At 37.9% G+C, this 22,910-nt stretch overlaps 1 pseudogene; it reads left to right on the plus strand.

Moving 5' to 3' along the window:
- The first annotated feature begins 299 nt into the window (after nt 1-299).
- Nucleotides 300-21,974, plus strand: LOC127682616 (guanylate-binding protein 1-like; annotated as a pseudogene).
- Nucleotides 21,975-22,910: the final 936 nt, after the last annotated feature.

The raw sequence follows: 22,910 nt of genomic DNA on the forward strand, positions 1-22,910 counted from the left end.
AGAAAAACTTGTTTAGTGAGGAATGAGAGGTACACTTATCTGTGGGAATAAAGATAAATATTTAGGATAGAGTTAAGAGTGACCCTGGTTTAATAAAGTGGCAGTAATAGCGTCTCCTTCAAGATCTGTGGACTTACAAGCTTCAGGTAGTCAGTTGGGTTCATAGCCAAGGTGTCTGTGTTGCTATTGCACCCTTTGGTTTATACAGAGTGCTCATAATCATCCAGGTCATTGATTTGAGTTCTTCTAACTGACTCAGAACATTTCCTGTTTTATGTTTTCCTGCAATCATCAAGATACTCTGGAAATGGCCTCAGAAATTTACATGTCAGACCCAGTGTGCCTCATTGAGAACTCTGGTGAGCAGTTGGTGGTCAACCAGGAAGCTCTGGAGATCCTGTCTGCTATTGAAAATCCTGTGGTGGTGGTAGCAATTGTGGGCTTGTCCCACACAGGCAAATCCTATCTGATGAGTAAGCTGGCTAGAAAGCAGAAGGGTGAGTGCTATCAGCAAAGTTCTGCCCAGTTCCCCCTCCTATGTCCACTGTCAGCATCCAGCAAGCAAATGTGAGGAGAAAAAGTCAGAGACTCAGGTGATATGGGATGCTTTGTGTCCATCAGTGGACTTACTTTTCTGAATTGGTCTTCTCATTGCTTCTTCCCACAATCCCATTACTTCTTTTAAAAGGTGTAAGCCTGCCTGTCTTAGTTGAAGAAATAATATACTAATAATACACTAATAGGAACAAGACTCCACTGACATCTTCGGTGGAAATGAAGGAATCATAAGAATTATAACTTCTACATGCCACTGTATAACTTACTTTATGATGAATTACAGAATATTTGTTAGAATGTTTGTCTAGGAGGAACAAGACTCCACTGATACCTTCGGTGGAAATGAAGGACTAATCAGCATTGGATATTCTGCCCTACTTAATCCTGGGTTTGTAATCAAAACCAATACTTGTAACTGATTGTTCTCCTATAAATGATAAATACATTCATTCCAATGAAATTTCAGGAAGCATGCACTGTTTATCTCTCCATCTCATCCCCACTCTGCAGGCTTCTCCCTGGGCTCCACTGTGCAGTCTCACACAAAGGGCATCTGGATGTGGTGCCTCCCTCATCCCCTGAAGCCAGAACACACTCTGGTTCTGCTTGACACAGAGGGTCTAGAGGACATAGAGAAGGTAAAACATAACCCTTCAAATCTACTCATGGTGCATCAATAGTCTACATCCAATCTTCATTTATAGTTCTAATGCATCAAATTAATGTATCACTTACCTAGGAACCAAGAGTTGACCCTAAAGTCCACTGACTATCAGAGAGTCAGCCTTCATAAGGATAACTGACAATTTTTTGCCTTTTTTTTTTTATGCCATCACACCATGGTTTGGTGAGATTTTTTTAATGGTGTCTCTAAATTTGACTATACATTTTCTGAACATGCCTAACTGCAAGCCTATAGAAATAATAAGAATTATAACTTCTACATGCCACTGTCAATGAGAGGAAAATAATATAAAACTTATAGTTTACATACAGTAGAGGACTGATAGTCTTTTAATGGTCTGTGTTCATTCAGAGATGATGCACCTAAACCTCAAGAGACTGGAGGCCCCAGAGATTTTAGAGGTCAGGTGTGTGTGTGTGGGGGGGGGGTGTAAGGAGGAGGTATGGGACATGGAACAGTCAGAGGTTACCCTGGGGTGGGGGTGGGGATAAAACATGGAGTGTAAAAAGTAAATTAATTAATTAAAAAGAAACTTATATTTTAGGTAGTGGTCTATTTCTGTGAAGAGACACCATAACCAGGGCAACTATTATTGTTTTTTTTAAAGCATTTAGCTATTATTTAACTGTTTCAAAGCCTTAGTTGATTATCATCATGGTAGAGAGCATAGCAGCAGAAATGGCAGGCATGGCCCTAGAACAGCAGGTGAAAGATACATCCTGATCCATAAGCAGTAGGAGTGAGAGGGGATGGGAGGGAAGGGATTGGAGGAAAGAAGATAGAAAAGGGGGAGGGGAGAGAAAGAGAGACAGGGCCTGGCATAACCTTTTAAAACCTTAAATCTACCCCTAGTGACATACTTTCTCCAGTGAGGCCACACCTCCTAATCCTTCTAATTCTTTAAAAATTTTCCACTCAATTCATGATGACTAATAATTTAAAAATATAAGCCTGTGGGACCATTCTCATGCAATCCACCACAATTTGCAATAGCATCATTTTTTTTTTTATTTCAAACCACCACAATTCACAATAACATCTTTTTTAATGGAGGATCACATCACTATTCTTCCCAATATGAGACAAGCAAAACTTTTAGTGAAAGACCTTAATTTTCCTAGTGCTAAAATGTTTCTTACCATAATATTTCCTGTGAAAGAAATACAGCAGGCCAGATTATATTTTTGTAGCTGAACAACATTATGAATTTTAAGTATAAATGTCTTTTATGTTCTCATATACATGAATGTACATTATCACATTTGAATTATACAACATGAGTTGAAGACTCACAAAAACATTGTACAGGTAGAAAATTACTATGTAGTAGAAATTACTTACCTTTGAAGTCACAGCTGATGGGGGACAGACAAAGGCCATCATTGCCTACCTGAGTTGATGGAAGGTCTCTTAGTCACTCTTCTTCACTCACTGACCTCTAGGGTGACAACCAGAACAGCTGCTGGATCTTTGCCTTGGCAGTCCTCCTCAGCAGCACCTTCATCTACAATAGCACAGGAACCATCAACCAGCAGGCCATGGACCAGCTGCAGTATCCTTTTGGTGTGGTCTAGCATAGTCCTGAGCATAGAAATAACAGCATCATGATTACATCAGGTAGATAGGAAGTCAAGGACTTTAGTATTTTATGTCTCTCACTAACAAATTCCCTGATACTTCTCATGTGAGAGTGTCTTACTTTCCAGAACAAATTCAAACTTCTTACATCATACATTGTCATAGACAGAGTGGCAAAACTGATGAGAGAATCGCTATCTGGATCAATATCCTTCATTTGTCCAAATCCTCCACACAGGTTCTCAGTAATCAGTAATATCATTATGTATTAAATGTTAGTAATATCCTGACTGCCCACTGAATGCTATAGTTAATATTTATCCTGAAAACTCAATGAGGCATCCTAAGTGTAGAAGGAACAGCTTCATTATTTCATCAGGCAAACCAGCTGGTAAGGCCATTCTCTTTCAACCACCACAATTGAAATAGCAAATCTAAGAGATTTGGAAAATCCTTTTCTCTTTACCAGGTTTACCTCAGTCCCACCACAGTTTCAAGAATTTCTGGCCTGTGTGTCCTTTCAACAGAGTCACATACTGCTCAGAAAACCCATTTCTGGCTTAATATCCCACATCTTTCAAATCTTCAACATCAGTTAAAACGATGTCTCTGCAAATCACCAGTCCTGCCAGCATCTGTAAGTGCTACCATCTTACTGCCCAGTTAATGTGCTGGAGAAAATATCTCCTGCTAATCTCTCAAGTGCTTGGAGGTACTGTTTGTTTTGGTTCATACTACCATCACACTTTGCATGATATAGAATTGTAGAAGACACAGGTATGCTTCCTATTTAGACCATTCTGTATGCTTTCATTCTGATGCCAATAAAAAGAAGACAAGAGTCTCTGAAACATGGGCTCTCAGATATCAGCAACATTCTTTCTATTCCTTTTTCAAACATCCAATGGACACAACATTCTTTGGCCAAAAGGCACTCATCTATACCTGATGTTCCTGTTCCCTCACCCTCTCACACCATTTCTATCCTCCTATAACATTGCCCAGATCATTATCAACCTTTGCTAAATTTCAGTGAACTTAACTTCAAATATTGAGCTCAAGTAACTCCTTATCCAGTGTGCCATTGTATTGCTTGTCTCAGCAGATTCCAGGAGTTGAACTCTTTCTCCTTTCTGTATAACTTGCCTCTTAGAGCTAGTGTTTCTAAATTATCAAATATTCCACCCACCACACCAGCAAGTCTTTCTTGTTTCTATTCTCTTCTTATGGATTCTAAGTATAGGACTCTAGTTACTGTGTCTCTAATAGCCTGGTTTTATTTTGTCTCTAGGGACTGTCATTGTGCCTCAAGGGCTTCTGGAGCACCTATGGGTCAGTTGTCATCAAGTATCTATCTGTAGTTATAGCTACATTCAGCCTTTCACATTTAGCTGATGATGGAACACCTCATGTAGGTATCTTAGAGACAATTCAAATCAAAATTGACAAAATGTCTCCTTCCTTCTGTTTCTAATTGCATTAACATGTACCATCATTTGCAAAGTTGCTCAGATTTAAAACAGAAATCACTCAATGTAAACATTTTCTAGTACACAAGAAGTCATTATTCTATTCTCAGCTCCATTAGCAAAGCTATTTCTCTAGACTCAAATATTCTCTATGTTGTGAGTGGTTTTAAAAACATGCTACCACCTTTGCCTGGGAGCTGGGACCCTGAAGCTGCTATCTGCACTCTAGCCTTTTGCAGTTCCCATTTGTTCCTCCAGGCTTAGCTTTACCAAGCTGTCAGCACCAACCTGGCTTCTCTCTCTACCTACCTTTGCACAATAAAAAGCACTCAGATGGCTTTATTACTTTAGAATTTTCCTAATAGCACAATTGATGTTTTCCAATACCTCTTGCTTGAAAATGGGCACACTTAATAATTTAATAACCCTGTCACTCCTCCTGCCCTAAATTTAATGGTTCCTACCAGCTAGCCTCTTCCAACCTCCTTGCTTATCCCCCAATGATTGTGGCTACTGATTCTAGCTTCTCTAACATCTTACAAGATTGTTTTGTGCTTCTCCTTCCAAAGCCTGTCCTAAAACTCCCTGTCCTTTACCTGTGTCTCCTTTTCCTCCCAGAACCTGGAAGTACCACCTGTCCCTTCTAGCCAGCAATTGGCTCCTGGCCTTTTTTATTGAACAAATCAAGAACCAATTAGGGAACCAGGCCTTAATTTCATTATACTATCTCCCTCCATCTCCACATACCTTCCACAATGTACTCTAATCTATGCTTTTCTTGTCTTAGACATGTCAACTGCCAAATTATTCTTTGCTTATACTCTTGATTATCAAGTACAATCTCAGCCAGTATTATCTTCTGAAATGGTATTGTATCAGATCTTCTTTACACAAAGTACCTTCCATTCAGTGAAAATCAAACTGAAGTCTAGGATCTGTCGCACTTACTGTCCTACATGTAGGTCTATTGGAATATCTGCCACACTTGCAAGCATGATTTATACTCAGTATGTAATCACATTCTCCTGTTTAAGGGTTCACAAATGATGTAACTTTTATTTGGAACATTCTTCTGCTATAGCTTCCATGTTTGGATTTTTGATAACCTAGAATCTCACAGAGCACAAGTAGTCCTTTGAAGAACACATTGTGAAAGCTCCCCAGGCAGATCTACACATTGACTCACTTTTGCTTGGGCTAGTTTATTTTTCTGAATAATAATTTTTAGCAATCTTTGAGGATTTTTTTGTATTATATTCATGTTCTTATTGTCTGTCTCTCTAAGTATGACATAAACTCTAGTATTGGCATTATTTTGCTTATTTTAAAAGTTTGTCCCCAGGAAAGAGATTGTTCCATAGAAGACATAAAATAGATATTTGTGAGCAAGTGAATCCTTAAAATCAATAAGCTAACAAATATGTTATTTTTGAGGGGTAGTCATTAGCTCCAAATAATAAAAATGGTGTTTTCGCTGTAGTTTTTTTAACTGAGCATGCCAGCTATGTGACAAAACTGACTGATCTAATCAAATCAAAGTCATCTCCCAATCAGAGTGATGTAGATGACTCAGTTTACTTTGTAGGCTTCTTTCCCACCTTTGTGTGGACTCTGAGGGATTTCCCCCTGGAGATGGAAGTAAATGGAAGATCTATCACTCCTGATGAGTACCTGGAGAATTCACTGGCTCTGAGACCAGGTAAATGGGAGTAATGGAAGTTTAGGATATCATGGTAACAAGAGCAAAAGGATCATACCTGTATTCCTGGTAAAAATTCTTGACCCTGTAATTGTGCTTTCCTCAGAGCAGTTATGGGAAATGAAAACACAACTTGACTGAGTTTGAGCTGTACTATCTACAGCTTCTTAGAGGAAGGCCTGTTTTTTCTCATTCCTTTTGTTTTTGTTTTGCTCATTCCACATTAGTTGTTTTCCCCCTTGCTTTGGGAAAGTATTATAATTAAAAGGGTCATATATTTTAAAGAATTTATTTGACGTTTACTATATGTAATTTATCCTTCTTTAAGGAACTGATGAGAAAATTAAAAGATTTAATGAGCCTCGACTTTGTATCAGGAAGTTCTTCCCAAAGAGGAAGTGTTTCCTCTTCGACATGCCTGCTGACAGGAAGCAGCTTTCCAAACTAGAGTTGATGAGGGATGAATTGCTGAATAAAGAATTTGTAGAAGAAGTTGCAAAATTCACCTCGTACATCTTCAGTGATTCTGGTGTCAAGACTCTGTGTGGTGACATCATAGTCAATGGGAAACGTAAGTCATCCCTACTATCTCTTATCTTGTCTTCTGCTCATTGTAGGATACTGACAAAGCCACTTCAAATCACACCAAACACATTTCTTGATGTTGTTGAAAATGCAGTGCATGTCTCTTGTGGTGGAATTTACTTAGGAAATAAATCTATTTCTCAAAATCTCAAATTTTTAATAGCAAAGGATACGGGTAATCATCAGAATCAAATGTAGCCTGAGAAACAATTTCCACTTCCTCATGCTTCCCTACTAATGAAGAGGGTAATTGAAAGTCACAAAAGATCAAATATCACATTGTACTAATTCAACAGAATAAAGCTTAAGGTAGCACATGACTTTCCAGTTCAGGAAAGTAAAAGTTATGTGACTGAAAGAAGAGAGTACATGAGAGGTGGAGTCATGGTGCAGTGGTGATGTCCTGATAGAGCAGAACATGATGGTAAAAACTGGCAAAGAGACATTGAACCTAATATATTTTTATGCCAAATATAAAAGTCTCCATTATAATAAGATATGACAGTATGGTAGGTCCAAGAAGAAACTACAGACATGTCACCTCAGACTGTAGCTATTCATTTCTTGTATATTGTATTATTTTTTCAGAAACTAATATCAGGAGGAATATTTAGTTCTTTGGAGTGGGTGAAGTTGCTTGTACTTGAATAATTTAATGTGTTCCCCCCCCAATAAGTGTAATAGGGTACAGCATTGAGTCATGGAGCTCACTGGCCAGGGATGTTGGTCAGATAGTAGAGAGATTTTCTAGCATTCACAAAGTTGTTGTTTTGATGCCACATGAACTGGTATAGCTTTGAAAACCCATAATCTTAGTTTCATAGGAGTAGAAGCAGGACAATCAAAAATATAAATTCATCATTGGCTACATATCAAAGTTCAGGGAACTCTGAGAGATGTTAAACTATTGCAATAAACAAAACAAAAGAACCCCTAAAACCCCAAATACATGAACAAACAGACACAGAATGTAATTAGAGATTTTAAAGAAAGAAAAAGAGAAAATCTATGATTCATCCCAACTATAGAAACAGAAAATGAAGTGTAGGACTGACTAATACAGAACTGTTGAGAGGAAGGACCTAGCACATGCTCTGACTTGCCTGAAAGTTGTTTCCCAGGATGTGATGCTTTCAGTCCTCCAAAGAGTAAAGATGTAAGAAAACCTGAATGTCCTGGTCATTCTATAGCTCCTGTGGGGAAAAAACTGGATAAACTCTCTACAGATTGTAGGAACAGTGTAGTAGCATGCAAGACTAAAAAAGAAAAAAGTGAAAAAGGGAAATAATGGAAGGAAGAAAGGAAGTGAGGAATGAAGTAAGGAAGAAAGGAAGGAGTGGAAGGGAAGGAAGAAAGAACAGCAACAACACCCAACCACAACAAAAGAAGAGAAAGAGGAGAAAGACAATGACAGCCTTCTGCTTTCTCCATTTAATGAAAGAGATAATGAGAAGGTAATTTTTTAAGAAAAAAAGAGGGGTGATAAACTAAGGAGGCAATGTGTCTAAGGCCATCCAAACCCTGTTCAAAGCAATTCAATAAAAAATCTTATAACCTGCCAATTTGCTGAAGTTGTTTATCAGCTGTAGGAGCTCTCTAGTGGAGTTTTTTGGGTCACTTAGGTAGACTATCATGTCATCTGCAAATAATGATAGTTTGACTTCTTCCTTTCCAATTTGTATCCATTTGACCTCCTTATGTTGTCTAATTGCCCGAGCTAGTACTTCAAGTACAATATTGAAAAGATAAGGAGAAAGGGGGCAGCCTTGTCTGGTTCCTGATTTCAGTGGGATTGCTTCAAGTTTCTCTCCATTTAGTTTGATGCTGGCTACCAGTTTGCTGTATATTGCTTTTACTACATTTCGGTATGGGCCTTGAATTCCTGTTCTCTCCAAGACTTTAAGCATGAAAGGATGCTGAATTTTGTCAAATGCTTTTTCAGCATCCAATGAAATGACCATGTGGTTTTGTTCTTTGAGTTTGTTTATGTAGTGGATTGCATTGATGGATTTCCATATATTGAAAGAACCCTGCATTCCCGGGATAAAGACTACTTGATCATGATGGATGATCGTTTTGATGTGTTCTTGGATTCGGTTGGCAAGAATTTTATTGAGTATTTTTGCATCGATGTTCATAAGGGAAATTGGTCTGAAGTTCTCTTTCTTTGTTGGATCTTTGTGTGGCTTTGGTATCAGTGTAATTGTGGCTTCGTAGAAGGAATTGGGTAGTGTTCCTTCTGTTTCTATTTTGTGGAATAGTTTGAAGAGTATTGGTTTTAACTCTTCTTTGAAGGTCTGATAGAATTCTGCACTGAAACCATCTGGTCCTGTGTTTTTTTTTTGGTTGGAAGACTTTCTATGACTCCTTCTATTTCTTTAGGCATTATGGGACTGTTTAGATGGTCTAGTTGGTCCTGATTTAATTTTGGTATTTGGTATCTGTCAAGGAAATTGTCCATTTCCTCCAGATTCTCCAGTTGTGTTGAGTACAGTCTCTTGTAGTAGGATCTGATGATTTTTTGGATTTCCTCAGTTTCCGTTGTTATATCCCCCTTTTCATTTTTAAGTTTGTTAATTTGGATGCAAAGTGGCAGGTTATAAAATCAACTCAAGCAAATCAGTGGCCTTCCTATACTCAAAGGATAAGCAGGCTGAGAAAGAAATTAGGGAAATGATCCCCTTCACAATAGCCACAAACAGTATAAAGTATCTTGGGGTGACTCTTACCAAACATGTGAAAGATCTGTATGACAAGAACTTCAAGACTCTGAAGAAGGAAATGGAAGAAGACCTCAAAAAATGGGAAAACCTCCCATGCTCATGGATCGGTAGAATCAATATAGTTAAAATGGCCATTTTGCCAAAAGCAATATACAGATTCAATGCAATACCCATCAAAATCCCAACTCAATTCTTCACAGAGTTAGAAAGAGCAATTATCAAATTCATCTGGAACAATAAAAAACCCAGGATAGCTAAAACTATTCTCAGCAACAAAAGAAAGTCTGGGGGAATCAGTATCCCTGACCTCAAGCAATACTACAGAGCAATAGTGTTAAAAACTGCATGGTATTGGTACAGTGACAGGCAGGAGGATCAATGGAACAGGATTGAAGATCCAGAAATGAACCCACACACCTATGGCCACTTGATCCTCGACAAAGAGGCTGAAAACATCCAATGGAAAAAAGATAGCCTTTTCAACAAATGGTGCTGGTTCAACAGGAGGTCAGCATGCAGAAGAATGCAAATTGATCCATCCTTGTCTCCTTGTACTAAGCTCAAATCCAAATGGATCAAGAACCTCCACATAAAGCCAGACACTCTGAAGCTACTAGAAAAGAAACTGGGGAAGACCCTTGAGGACATCGGTACAGGGAGAAAGTTTCTGAACAGAAAGAGTTTCTGTAAGGCAAAGGACACCATCAAGAGGACAAATCGGCAACCAACAAATTGGGAAAAGATCTTCACCAATCCTACATCAGATAGAGGGCTAATATCCAATATATATAAAGAACTCAAGAAGTTAGACTCCAGAAAACCGAACAACCCTATTAAAAATGGGGTACAGAGTTAAACAAAGAATTCTCACCTGAAGAACTTTGGATGGCGGAGAAGCATCTTAAAAAATGCTCAACTTCATTAGTCATTAGGGAAATGCAAATCAATACAATCCTGAGATTTCACCTTACACCAGTCAGAATGGCTAAGATTAAAAAATCAGGAGACAGCAGGTATTGGCGAGGATGTGGAGAAAGAGGAACACTCCTCCACTGCTGGTGGGGTTGCAAATTGGGACAACCACTCTGGAAAATAGGTTTGGTGGTTCCTCAGAAAACTGGGCACCTCACTTCCAGAAGATCCTGCTATACCACTCCTGGACATATACCCAGAAGATTCCCCAGCATGTAATGAGGATACATGTGCCACTATGTTCATAGCAGCCCTATTTATAATTGCCAGAAGCTGGAAAGAACCCCGGTATCCCTCAACAGAAGAGTGCATGCAAAAAATGTAGTATATCTACACAATGGAGTACTATTCAGCCATTAGAAACAGTGAATTCATGAAATTCCTAGGCAAATGGATGGAGCTAGAGAACATCATACTAAGTGAAATAACCCAGACTCAAAAGGTGAATCATGGTATGCACTCACTAATAAGTTCATATTAACCTAGAAAACTGGAATACCCAAAACATAATCCACACATCAAATGAGGTACAAGAAGAAAGGAGGTGTGGCCCCTGGTTCTGGAAAGACTCAGTGAAGCAGTATTCGGCAAAACCAGAACGGGGAAGTGGGAAGGGGTGGGTGGGAGGACAGGGGAATAGAAGGGGGCTTACAGAACTTTTGGGGAGTGGGGGGCTAGAAAAGGGGAAATCATTTGAAATGTAAATAAATTATATCGAATAAAAAAATTAAACAAAAAAAGAAATGGGAAATTAAAAAAAAATCTATCTCTGGGATAAATGTAGAGGCAGTAAAATGGCCTTTGATCTCTTGATTTCCAGGTTAATACATTACCCTTTTGGTGTTCTTTCTCAGAAAATTGTGAAAACTATGTACCCTATCTAGCAACTAGCAGTCATTTTGAAATTCCTTTATATAGGTCTAAAAATTCTGGTGGAGACCTATGTCAGTGACATCTGCAGTGGAGAACTACCTTGCATGGAGAGTGCTGTGCTGACATTGGCAGAGATAGAGAACTCATCTTCAGTGCAAAAGGCCATCACCCACTATGAAGAACAGATAAATCAGAAGATCCAGATGCCCACAGAGAACCTCCAGGAGCTATTGGACCTGCACAGGACCTGTGAGAGTGAGGCCAATGAGGTCTTCAAGAAGAGTTCTTTCTTGGATGTAGACCAAAAGCTCCAGAAAGAATTATGGGTGGGTGTGGCACTCAACATCTTGAGAGTCAGGAAAATATGTGTCCTTTTTTTGTTGTTTTGTTTTTGTTTTTGTTTTTTGTTTTTTTCTAGACAGGGTTTCTCTGTATAGTCCTGGCTGTCCTGGAACTCACTCTGTAGACCAGGCTGGCCTTGAACTCAGAAATCTGCCTGCCTCTGCCTCCTGAGTGCTGGGATTAAAGGGGTACACCACCACTGCCCAGCAATATGTGTCTTTTTTGAGGAAAGAATTGTAGTTAGTCTCCAAGACAGGGATACTCAGTGATATGCACAGATTTACAGTGACTATTGAATGATAAAATTTTGCTGGTCTTTGATAAAAAAAATAGCACTATTGTTAATCACATTTTCAAAAAAATTCATTTTGTTTATTGTATGAAAACATGGACATTTGATTAGTGATTATCCCTCCCTGATTAGCATGCCCAGATATTACTAATGATGCATTGTTGTGATCAAAACTTCTAGTGGAGCTAGCTAGTCAATGTCAGTATGCATCTTCTTATCTAAGTTAATTTCCAGATGTAATGTATATAGATATTCTATTCCATTATACATTCTAAATGTTGAGATTTACATCATAATCATCTTCATTGTTCATTAGATATTAGCTTTTGTGATGTGAAATATCCCTAAAATCAGAGACTTGGAAATTAAATGGTTTCCTACGATATAGCATCTGTGCTTTGACAATCACTAAGTCAGAAAGAGTGAGCAGCAGGAGAGATGAAGGAGGATTCCTTCAGGAATTAAGAAACTAAAGGAAGCGTTTCTGAAGGGACCTGAGGAGACCTTACAGTAAGATGAAGACTGTGGCCACATTTAGGCATTATCCAGTAGTCTGTTGCATATCTCTCTTCTGTCCACCACCAGGCCCAGCTGGAAGCCAAGCGAGATGGCATTGTTAAGAAGAACATGGACATGTTATCAGCTCGATGCTCAGAATTACTGGAGGGTCTTTATGGTCATCTGGAAGAAGAAGTGAAGCAGGGGACATTTTATATACCAGAAGGTTACTACCTTTATCTTCAAAAGAAACTAGAGTTGGAAAAAAAGTATAACCAGACTCCTGGAAAGGGACTCCAGGTAAACAGAGCTGTTGGTTCACAAAGAAGATACAATGCTTTCTGTGGGCTGTGCCCTTGTCTTAAATTCATACAAGCAGTCAACTGTGATAGAAACAGCAGCTTCTTCCTTTGGAGTTCAATTGGACCTCTCAGAAATGTTTGTAGAAATCATTCATTCTCTCATTTATTCATCTAATCATCCAACAGTAGTGACTTATTTATCCCCAATGTTTACAGTACTTCCCAGGGAGCTAGGGTTACTGTAAATTAAAGAATAACCAAACCAAACCAAACCAAACCAAACCAAACCAAACCAAACCAAACCAAACCACACCAAACCAAACCAAACCAAACCAAACCAAACCAAATCAAGTAGTCAGTTTTCTCTCACAAGCAGTAGGAAATCCTAGCTTACAGGCTAGTGATATAGTGATAGCAGTTGGTACATAGATTGTCCTCACTTATCTAAAAGTTCACTTATTGAATTCTGACATCAATCTTATTAAGGATTTATTATTATTATCTCAGAGAGAGAAAAGGAAATTAGTCAGAAGGAAGTTAAGACCTTACTCAAGATCACAGATTCAATGAGCTTCACAGCCTGAATGAACATTCAGTGTACATAGTCTTTGCCTTTGGCTGTTTTAAACTGCTCTGCTTAGGCAGTGGAGGTCAAGATTAGATTTGGCTACATATTTTCAAATGACCACCTTGACCAGAGCAAGTCTTATAAAAGGAAACATTTAATGTGGAACTTGTAACAGCTTCAGAGAGTTTGTCTATTATCATCATGATGAGCAGCATGTCAAAACACAGGCTCGCATAGGACTAGAAAAGTTACAGAGAGCTGTATGTCCTGAGCTACAGACACTTGGCAGGCATAAGTTTTTTAAACCTTAAAGCACAAGGCATATTCCCTTGAATAAGGCAATACCCTCTAATCCTTCTCAGTTTTACAGCCTGATAACTAAGCATGGAAATATTTGAGTCCATGGGGGCCATTCTCATTCAAACCACTATGATGAGTCTCTTGAAATGTTATGGCAGCATTCTAGATACTCTCAGAATAATCTGCAGAAGTCATTCAGGCAGGAAGGATGGTCTCATGCCACGAGGTTTGGTTGGATCAGATGACAAGGAAAAGTTCCTGGTTAATACTTCAGGGAAGAGTCTATGCCAAAAAGTGCTAACATAGCTAACAAAACAAACTTAATGGTATTATTGCAGAATATTTGTCTCCCTGAGTTTGGGTGTTTTTTTTTGTTTTTTGTCTGATTCATCTTTTGCTTGTATATTAGAGTTCCCACTTTTATGTTTTAGTGGGGTTTGTTTTGTATGGACAGTTTCTTGGTTTTTTTTGGGGGGGGGGCTGGGCATTGTTTACCTGTTTGTTTTTAAAAGGAAAGAGGAAGAAAAGGCATAGAGGTGGGTGGGTAAGGAGATGGGAAGGATCTGGGACGAGGTGGGGGAAGAGAGCATGTGATCAGAATACATTGTATGACAAAATTGTTTTTCCATTAAAGAAGGTTACATTTTGAGGCTAAAATCAACTTTATAAGCTGAAGGTACATAAGAAATAAGTATTTTGAGGGGGATAAGGCATTGAAGTTACAGACAGATGAATAGAGTTACCTGTTATTAAAACTTGAAAAGCTAGAAAAGATTGAGTCTTTGAGGGGTATCAAATTGATTTTAAAATCTTAAACTTGAAATACTGTTTGAATTACAAGGTATTTGTTGCATAGTTGATAAAATGAGATTGAATGAAATAAGCATGATTAGTCTTCAACTCACATAGTTACTTCCTCGTTCTAACCCCCTTCAACATCTAGGCTGAAGTGATGTTGAGAAAGTACTTTGAGTCCAAGGAGGAGGTGGCTGAGACACTTCTAAAGATGGACCAGTCACTCACAGAAAAGGAAAAGCAGGATGAAGGTGAGTCCAACTGAGAAGATTCCAGATTTTGGAAATTCTCAGCATGAGACGAAATATAATGTTCATATAATGTCCTCATTGTAAAGACAAAGATGACAAATGTCACTCTTAGCTTCATGGTGACTATTTTAAAACCAGTAGACATGGCAATGTCCTCTCTTGTTAGCCAGTTTCCAGGGTACAGTCCACAAAAATGGTAAAAACACAAAATTTATTCTTTTCAGCTCACAGAATTTATTCTTAATCTCCTTTGCTTTTTTTTCTTTTCTCAGTGGAACGTAGAAAAGCTAGAGCTGAAGAAGCTAAAAATAGAGTATTGAAGGAAAGGGAAAAGAAGCACAAGCTGCTCATACAACAGAAGCAAAAGAGTTACCAAGAGCACAGGAAACAGCTGACTGAGAAGATGGAGCAGAACGGGGCAAGTTCATGGCAGAGAAAGAAAGAATCATATCCCTTAAACTTCAGGTACCTAACTACATTGAGTTCTGGCTGCTCTGGGTTCTTCAGTTGGTTAGAGTTTGTTTGTTTTTGGTTTTGTTTGTTTTTTCTTTTCACTTATAATTTATTTTTTATTCACATTTAATCACAATTGCAGTCCCTCCCTTTCCTCTCTAGTTCTTCCCTTATAATTCCTTTACCCCATTCCCCCTTCCCCTTCTTCCTTCTCATAGAGGAGGAAGCCCTCCTTGGGTACCACTCACTCAAGCAGACAAAGATATTCTCTCCTACTGAGACTCAACCATGCACTCAAGGTAGGGGAAAGGAATCCAATGGTAGGCAATATAGTTAGATACAGCCCTTTCTCCAATAGGAAGACCAAGCTATACATCTACAACAAATGGGGGGAGGGATGTGCTAAGTGGAAACCCTGTATGTTCTTTGATTGGTGGTTCATTCTCTGGGAGCCTCCATGGATCTAGGCTAGTTGAGTCTGTAGGCCTTCTTGACCCATCCCCAGCCCTGCCCCACTTCCCTCAATTTTATCTCCAACTCTTCCATAAGATTCTGCTTAATGTTTGGGTATTGGTCTCTGCATCTGTTTTCATATGCTGTTGGATCAAGGCACTCAGGAGACTAGGCTTTCAGTTATACTAGTTTACTGTCAGCAAATGTAGCAAGGTATCATTAACAGTGTCAGGTGTTGGCTCTCTCTCATTGGGAATGGGTCTCAAGTTGGGATAGTCATTAATTGGCCATTCCCCCAGTATCTGTTCCATCTTTATCTTGGGATCACTTTGATTTGCAGATCCCTGATGACTAAGGATGTTAAAGATTTCTTTAAGTACTTCTCAGACATTTGAGATTTCCCTGTTGAGAATTCACTCTTTAGCTAAGTACACCATTTTTAAATTGGTTTATTGATGTTCAATTTCTTGAGTTCTTTATATATTTTGTATGTTAGTCCTCTGTCAGATGTAGAATTGACAAAGATCCTTTCCTAATTTATAGGCCATCATTTGTCCTATTTTTTTCCTTAGACTTACAAGCTTTTCAGTTTCATGAGACCCCATTTATTAATTGTTTATTTTAGTGCCTGAGTTATTGATGTTCTGTTCAGATATTTGTCTCCTGTGCCAAGCCAATGAATTCAAGGCAGTTCCCCCTCTTTCTTTTTTATAAGATTTAGTGTGTACGGATTGATGCAGAGGTCTGTTATCTACTTGCACTTGAGTTTTATACAGGGTGATAGTTATGGGTTTATTTGAAGTCTTCTACATGCAGACATCCAGTTAGACCCATACCACTTGCTCAAGATTCTTTTATTTTTCCATTGCATGGTTCTGGCTTCTTTGTCAGAAACCAACTGTTCATAGATCTGTGGGTTTATTTCTGGGTCTTTGATTCTGTTCTATGCAGTATATTTTTATTCCAATACCGTTTAGTTTTAATTACTATTGCTCTGTAGGATAGCTGAAAATCAGGTATGGTGATGCATCCAGAGCTTCTTTTGCTGTACAATATTGTTTTAGCATTTCTGTTTGCTTGTTTGTTTGTTTTTCTATATGAAGTTGAGAATTGCTCTTTCAAGGATTGTAAAGACTTGTATTAGAATTATGATGGAGATTGCACTGAATCTGTACATTCTTTTTGGTAAGACTGTCATTTTCACTAAGTATGTTAATCTTACCTATCCATAAGTAGAGGAGATCTTTCTATCTTTTGATATTTTCCTTCAGGGACTAGATATTCTTTCCATACCTGTCTTTCACTTCCTTTGTTTTTCACTTGCTTGGTTAGCATTAGAACAAAATAGTTTATATTATTTGGTGTTACTGTAACAGGTGTTGTTTCTCTAATTTCTTTCACAGCCTATGTATCATTTGTATAAATATGGGCTAATGATATTGTTTAGTTAATATTGCATCTATCCACATTGCTGAAAGTATTCATCAGTTCTAAAAGTTCTCTGGTAGAATTTTGGTGGTCATTTATGTATACTATCATATTACCTGAGAACACTGATACTTTGACTTTTTCCTTTCCAATTTTATTTCCTTGATCTCATTTAGTTGTCTTATTGTTCTAGATAGAACTTCAAGAATTATATTGAACAGATAGTGAGAGAGTGGGCAGCCTTGTCCTATCCATAAGTTTAGTGATATTGATTTAAGGTTCTCTCCATTTAATTTGATGTTAAGTATTGGCTTGGTATGGATCATTTTGATTATGTTTAGGTATGAACCACATATCCTTGATATTTCCATGACTTTTAATATGAAGGTGTATTTGATTTTGTCAAAGGCTTTCTCAGCATCTAGTGAGATAATCATGAGATTTTTTTCCCTTTGGTTTGTTTATATGGTAGATTACATTGATTGATTTTCATAAATTGAACCGCTTCTGGATCCCTGTGATGAAGCCTACTTGATCGTAGTGGATGAAGTTTTTGATGTGTTTTTTATTCAGTTTGCCTGTATTTTGTTGAGTATTTTTTCATTATTGTTCATGAGAGAAACTGGTCTGAAGTTCTCTCCCCTTGTTGGTTCTGTGTGGTGCAATAGTTTGAGGAGTATTGGCATTAGCTCTTCTATGAAAGTCTGGTAGAATTTTGCATTAAAACCATCTGCTCCACCCCAACCCCCATTTTTTCTTTTTGTTGTTGTTTTGATTTTTTTGTTGTTTAGGCGACTTTTAATAAGTGTTTCTATTAACTTAGGTATCTTAGGACTGTTTAAATAGTTTATCTGATCTTCATTTAAATGCTATCCATCTAGAAAATCATTCAAAATCATTCATTTCATTTAGATTTTCTAGTTTTATAAAGTACAGGACTTTGAAGTAAGACCTAAGGATGCTTTGGATTTCCTCAGTGTCTGTTATGTCTTCCTTTTCATTTTTGATTTTATTAATTTGGATACTGTCTCTCTGCCTTTTAGTTTGGATAAAGGTTTGCCTATCTTGTTGATTTTTTCAAAGATCTAGGCCTTTGTTTTGCTGATTCTTTGAATTCTTCTCTTTGTTTGTAACTGAAAATTTTCAACCCCGAGTTTGATTATTTCCTGCCATGTATTGGATGTATTTGCTTCCTTTCTTGTAGGCGTTTAAAGTGTACTTTTAAATTGCTAGTATGAAAATTCTCTAATTTCTTTATGAAGGCACTCAGAGCTATGAACTTTTCTTTTAACACTGATATCATTGTGGCACATAAGTTTGGTTATGTCATGCCTTTATTTTCATTGAATTCCAGGAAGTCTTTAATTTTTTTCTTTCTTTATTTCCTGATCATTTGATAGGGAGTTTTTTAGTTTCCATGAGTTTTTAGGCTTTCTGTTGTTTCTCTTGTTGTTAAAGTCCAGCTTTAATCCACGATGGTCTGATAATATGCAAGAAGTTATTTCCTTTTTCTTGTATATGTTGATGCTTGCTTTGTAACCAATAATGTCAATTTTGGAGAAATTTTCATGAAGAGTTGATAAGAAAATATTCTTTTGTGTTTGGGTGAAAGATTTTGTAGATATCTCTTGTAGGAGTCTGAATTCCACTGAAGGGTGAATCCAAACTCAGAAAATATGCAAAGATAAAGAACATTTATTCCGCAGAAACAGCTAGCATGCAAGTGTTATAATTGTTACCAAATGGTGACATCCACAGAATCATTAGAGTTCCTTTTATAACAGGACCTCTGAATTGCTTCTGCAATAACAACAGTCTTCTAAGACTTAGGGCATATTCCAAAGTGTTACAGAAATCATTAAATGAAGGTGACAAAGAAGATATACATGACAAGACCCAGGAAAAAAAACAGGAATAAGATATTGACTGAGTTTGTCAAAACAAGACTTCTAGAATGGCTTAGTTACAATTTAAACTTACCATGACCCTGCAAGTCAGTGACAAATGGTGAAAGTTAAGCTACATAATTTTTCCTGGTGTATATGTTTGTAGGCATTCTCTGTAATATCCTCTTATTGAATTTTTTATCTGAATATACAAACTCTCAGTGAGCTTTTACCAGGAGAACACAAACTTTGAGAGTTGTACAAGACAAAGGGCAGAGATAAGTAAACCCTCCTCTTTTCTCCCGGAGACTTCAACTGAGAGAAATAAAATTGAAGCTTTCCCTAGCCTCCTGATGTGCCACTTTGAGATTCTAACTAGAAACTGGGGAAGCCAGCCTTAAGGGACTAGGCCAGGCTGATCAGCTGCAGAAGCAAAATACCTTTCCGCCTAGGATAGTAAGTGGTTTCACCTTCTAGATAGTAAGCGGTCTAAATGGTCTATGATTTAGTTTCTGAATAGGATATGAGAAATGAACCCCTCACTGTCAGGTTAATTTTATTGTAAATAAAATAAAATATTAATTTTATTGTTTCTATTTTTAGTTCCTGTCTCAATGACCTGTCCTTTGGTGAAAGTGAGATGTTGAAACATCCCACTATTAATGTGTGTGGTTTAAACTTTAGTAATGTTTCTTTTACAAATGCAGGTTCCTTTGCATTTGGAACATGTGTGTTCAATATTGAGAAGTCATCCTGTTGCATTTTTCTTTTATGAGTATAAAGTACCCTTTCCATCTCTTTTGATTAATTTTGGTTGAAAGTCTATTTTATAAGATATGAGAATGACTACTCCAGTCTGCCTCTTGGGTATATTTGCTTGGAAAACCTTTTTACAGCCTTTTTCTTGGTCCTTTCTTGTTCTGTGGACCTAAATGATTTTTGATAGGCAGGTCTGATGGAGGCCAGCAGAGTAGACTGCACCATTTACTTTTCAGTTCCAGTAGTCCAAACAACAATGTATATCAAGAGGATGCAGCATTACGTTCACAAGTTCAAGGCTTGACTGTGTTGTGAATAGAGAGTCAGTGCTCCATCTTCCCCACCCTCAATCCAAGGACAATAACATAGGGTCCCCAAATTGTAGGGTATTATTCACAAAGTGAATTAAATTCTCATCCCCTTACTGCTCTTTTTCCTGACCACCAATGACTCTTTAAGTCTGCTTTTTGCTAAATGAAGCCCCTTTTCCAGTGTATGTCTATTAAACTGTAGATTTGAATTGCAGATTCTCCCCAGGTGTTTGCTAGGATTTCTTGGACAGAATCCTCAACTAAACTATTTTTTTCACATGCTTAATAGAGTAATTGCAATTTCTACATATAAAATGGCTTTTTGCTTCAGATTCTATGATATAATATTCATCTCTTAATTTTTTTATATTGAATGAGACCAACAGAAATTTTGTTTCTGCCACACCTAGAACATTCTTATCTCTAGAAGCATCTTAAAACATAGAGTCCCAAATCTTTGAGCATAATGGTTAAATGCTCACATTGCCAGTAACATCTTGTGTTCTGAGCATTCCTCTACATCTATACTGAGTCTCCACAGTTGCTAATAACATGGCCTGAGCAGTGAAGACCCCACTTGATTCAATATATGTGTCTTCTGTCTTGGTTACTACAACTGTGACATGTACTAAAACCCTTGATTGAATGCCTGCTCTGATCCTGATTTAGGTAGTGACCTTCCATTTTGTTTGAGTTTTCTTTCATGTGTTTGAGTGTCCACACCACACAACTCAGAGATGAGGGAAAAAAGAATAGGCAAGCTGGTGTTGATTCTATAGAAAACTGTGTTTTATATGAGTCAAAGGATGTAAGAACTGGACCTGAGGACTGTAGGCTACTGGTGTTTAGAACTCTCAGGCTACCTTTATAAATGTGGAGAAAGCAATATATACATATAAATATGTGTATCTATATATACATATATGTGTATGTATGCATATATATGTGGTTGTGTATATGTATATGCATGTGCATATGTATGTGTGTGTGTGTGCGCGCGCGTGTGCGTGTGCGTGTGCTTGTGTGTGTGTGTGTGTGTGTGTGTGTGTGTGTAGAAGACAGGGGATTTAAATTGTATAACTTAAGGAAAGTACTTTTGATAAAAATGTCAAAATCCCTCCAGTGTTTAGTGTCAGTACCAAAGGAGAGTGTATGATACTCTGATGAATATGGGATGCAATCTGAGTTCATTTTCCATTTCTGTTTTAGGAACAGGAAAGACTTCTAAAGGAAGGATTCACGACTGAGAGCAGGATGCTACAGGAAGAAATAGAAAAAATTAAGAAGATGCAGCCATCTTCATCATGCACCATACTCTAAAATAAATACAGACTAAGGCTCTCCATCCTGGTTCCATTCACAAGGAATAAATTTCAGGGACAAAAACTTAGCATTGTGAAGCAAATTGGCACTGAACTAGACTTGAAGTCATGGCATTTTATTGGGACAAAGGCAGAAATAGAGTTAACAATGTGGAGTTTACATGTTAAAAGAATGTTTGACTTATGAAGTGATTCAGTTCATGTTTGTTTTAGAACTAAAGATTCATGTGATATTTAATTGGGTTTTATATTTGAAATTGTGAACATGGACTGTGTACGCATACTAAATTGTATTGTTGGGATTTGTTTTTACCACACAGTGATATAGCAGCTGCCTTTGGGTAGACCTTTTTGTATCACATACACACCCTTCATAATATTCTTAGGCATGTGTTCATAAGTAATTCAAAGATTTAGCTTTGCACCAAGCTGAGATTGGCATGTTGTAAATGTGATAATGATCTGAACATGTCCATATGACACAGCTCCTTGGGTCTCAGCTGTCTGAAGACATTGGTTCCCAAGGTAGACATTGGGCAGTGCTCAGTGTGGGAAGGCTCTGTGGCTGCTGGATGGGCAGAGTAGCCCATTGGAGAGTGGGAAAAAATTCCCCTACAGGCAGAATGCACCTGTGAGTGGGAGTTGCACCTCCCTGCTTTAGAAAACTTGCTTTGTTTCATGCTCTAGCCTTCTGTGTTTCCTTTTTAATCTCTCTTTATAATTTTTAAAAACACTTTCTCCTTCTAAGAGTTTTAGAATGATGTCCACAATCACAGAATGGAGAGCTCAAAATAAATTATGTTCTATTCTTCTGAGGCTCATGGCTGTAGTCCAACCTCTTCTGAAACCAAGCTTGATTTTTATCTGCCTTTTGCTGCTATGACATGATTTGCAATCTCTAAGAATAAACACATTCTACAATGTAGCAGAAGCATGGCTAAGTTTGTGCACTGTTCACAGCCACAATGTCAGTGGCTTGTCAATTCTATGGCCATTCTCACCCTGAGTTCAGAGACTCACAGATGTCTGTCTTAGTTTTAGAATGACAGTGGCTTCCCTCTAGGATAGCTAAAACTATTCTCAACAGTAAAAGAACTTCAGGGGTATTCAATATCCCAGACTTTAAACTCTACTACAGAGCAATAGTGATAAAAAAAAAACTGCATGGTATTGGTACAATATCAGGCAAGCGGATCAGTGGAATAGGATTGAATACCCAGAAATGAACCAACACACCTATGGTCACTTGGTCTTCGACAAAGGAGCTGAAAGCATCCAGTGGAAAAAAGATAGTCTTTTCAACAAATGGTGCTGGTTCAATTGGAGGTCAGCATGCAGAAGAATGGCCATCGATCCATTCTTATTTCCTTGTACCAAGCTCAACTTCAAATGGATCAAGGATCTCCACATAAAACCTGATACACTGAAACTAATCGAAAAGAAACTGGGGAAGACCCTGGAGGACATGGGCACAGGGGAAAGTTCCTGAATAGAACACCAATAGCTTATGCTCTAAGATCAAGAATTGACAAATGGGACCTCATAATACTACAAAGTTTCTGTAAGGCAAAGGACACTGTTAAAAGGACAAAACATCAACCAACAGACTGGGAAAGGATCTTCACCAACCCTAAATCCAACAGAGGGCTAATATCTAATACAAAGAACTCAAGAAAGTAGAACCCAGAGAACCAAATAACCCCATTAAAAAGTGGGGTACAGAGCTAAACAAAGAATTTTCACATGAAGAACTTTGGAGAGCTGAGAAACACCTTAAGAAATGTTCAACATCATTAATCATTAGGGAA

Source organism: Apodemus sylvaticus, chromosome 4 (genome assembly GCF_947179515.1).
Source record: "Apodemus sylvaticus chromosome 4, mApoSyl1.1, whole genome shotgun sequence".
NCBI lineage: Eukaryota > Metazoa > Chordata > Mammalia > Rodentia > Muridae > Apodemus > Apodemus sylvaticus.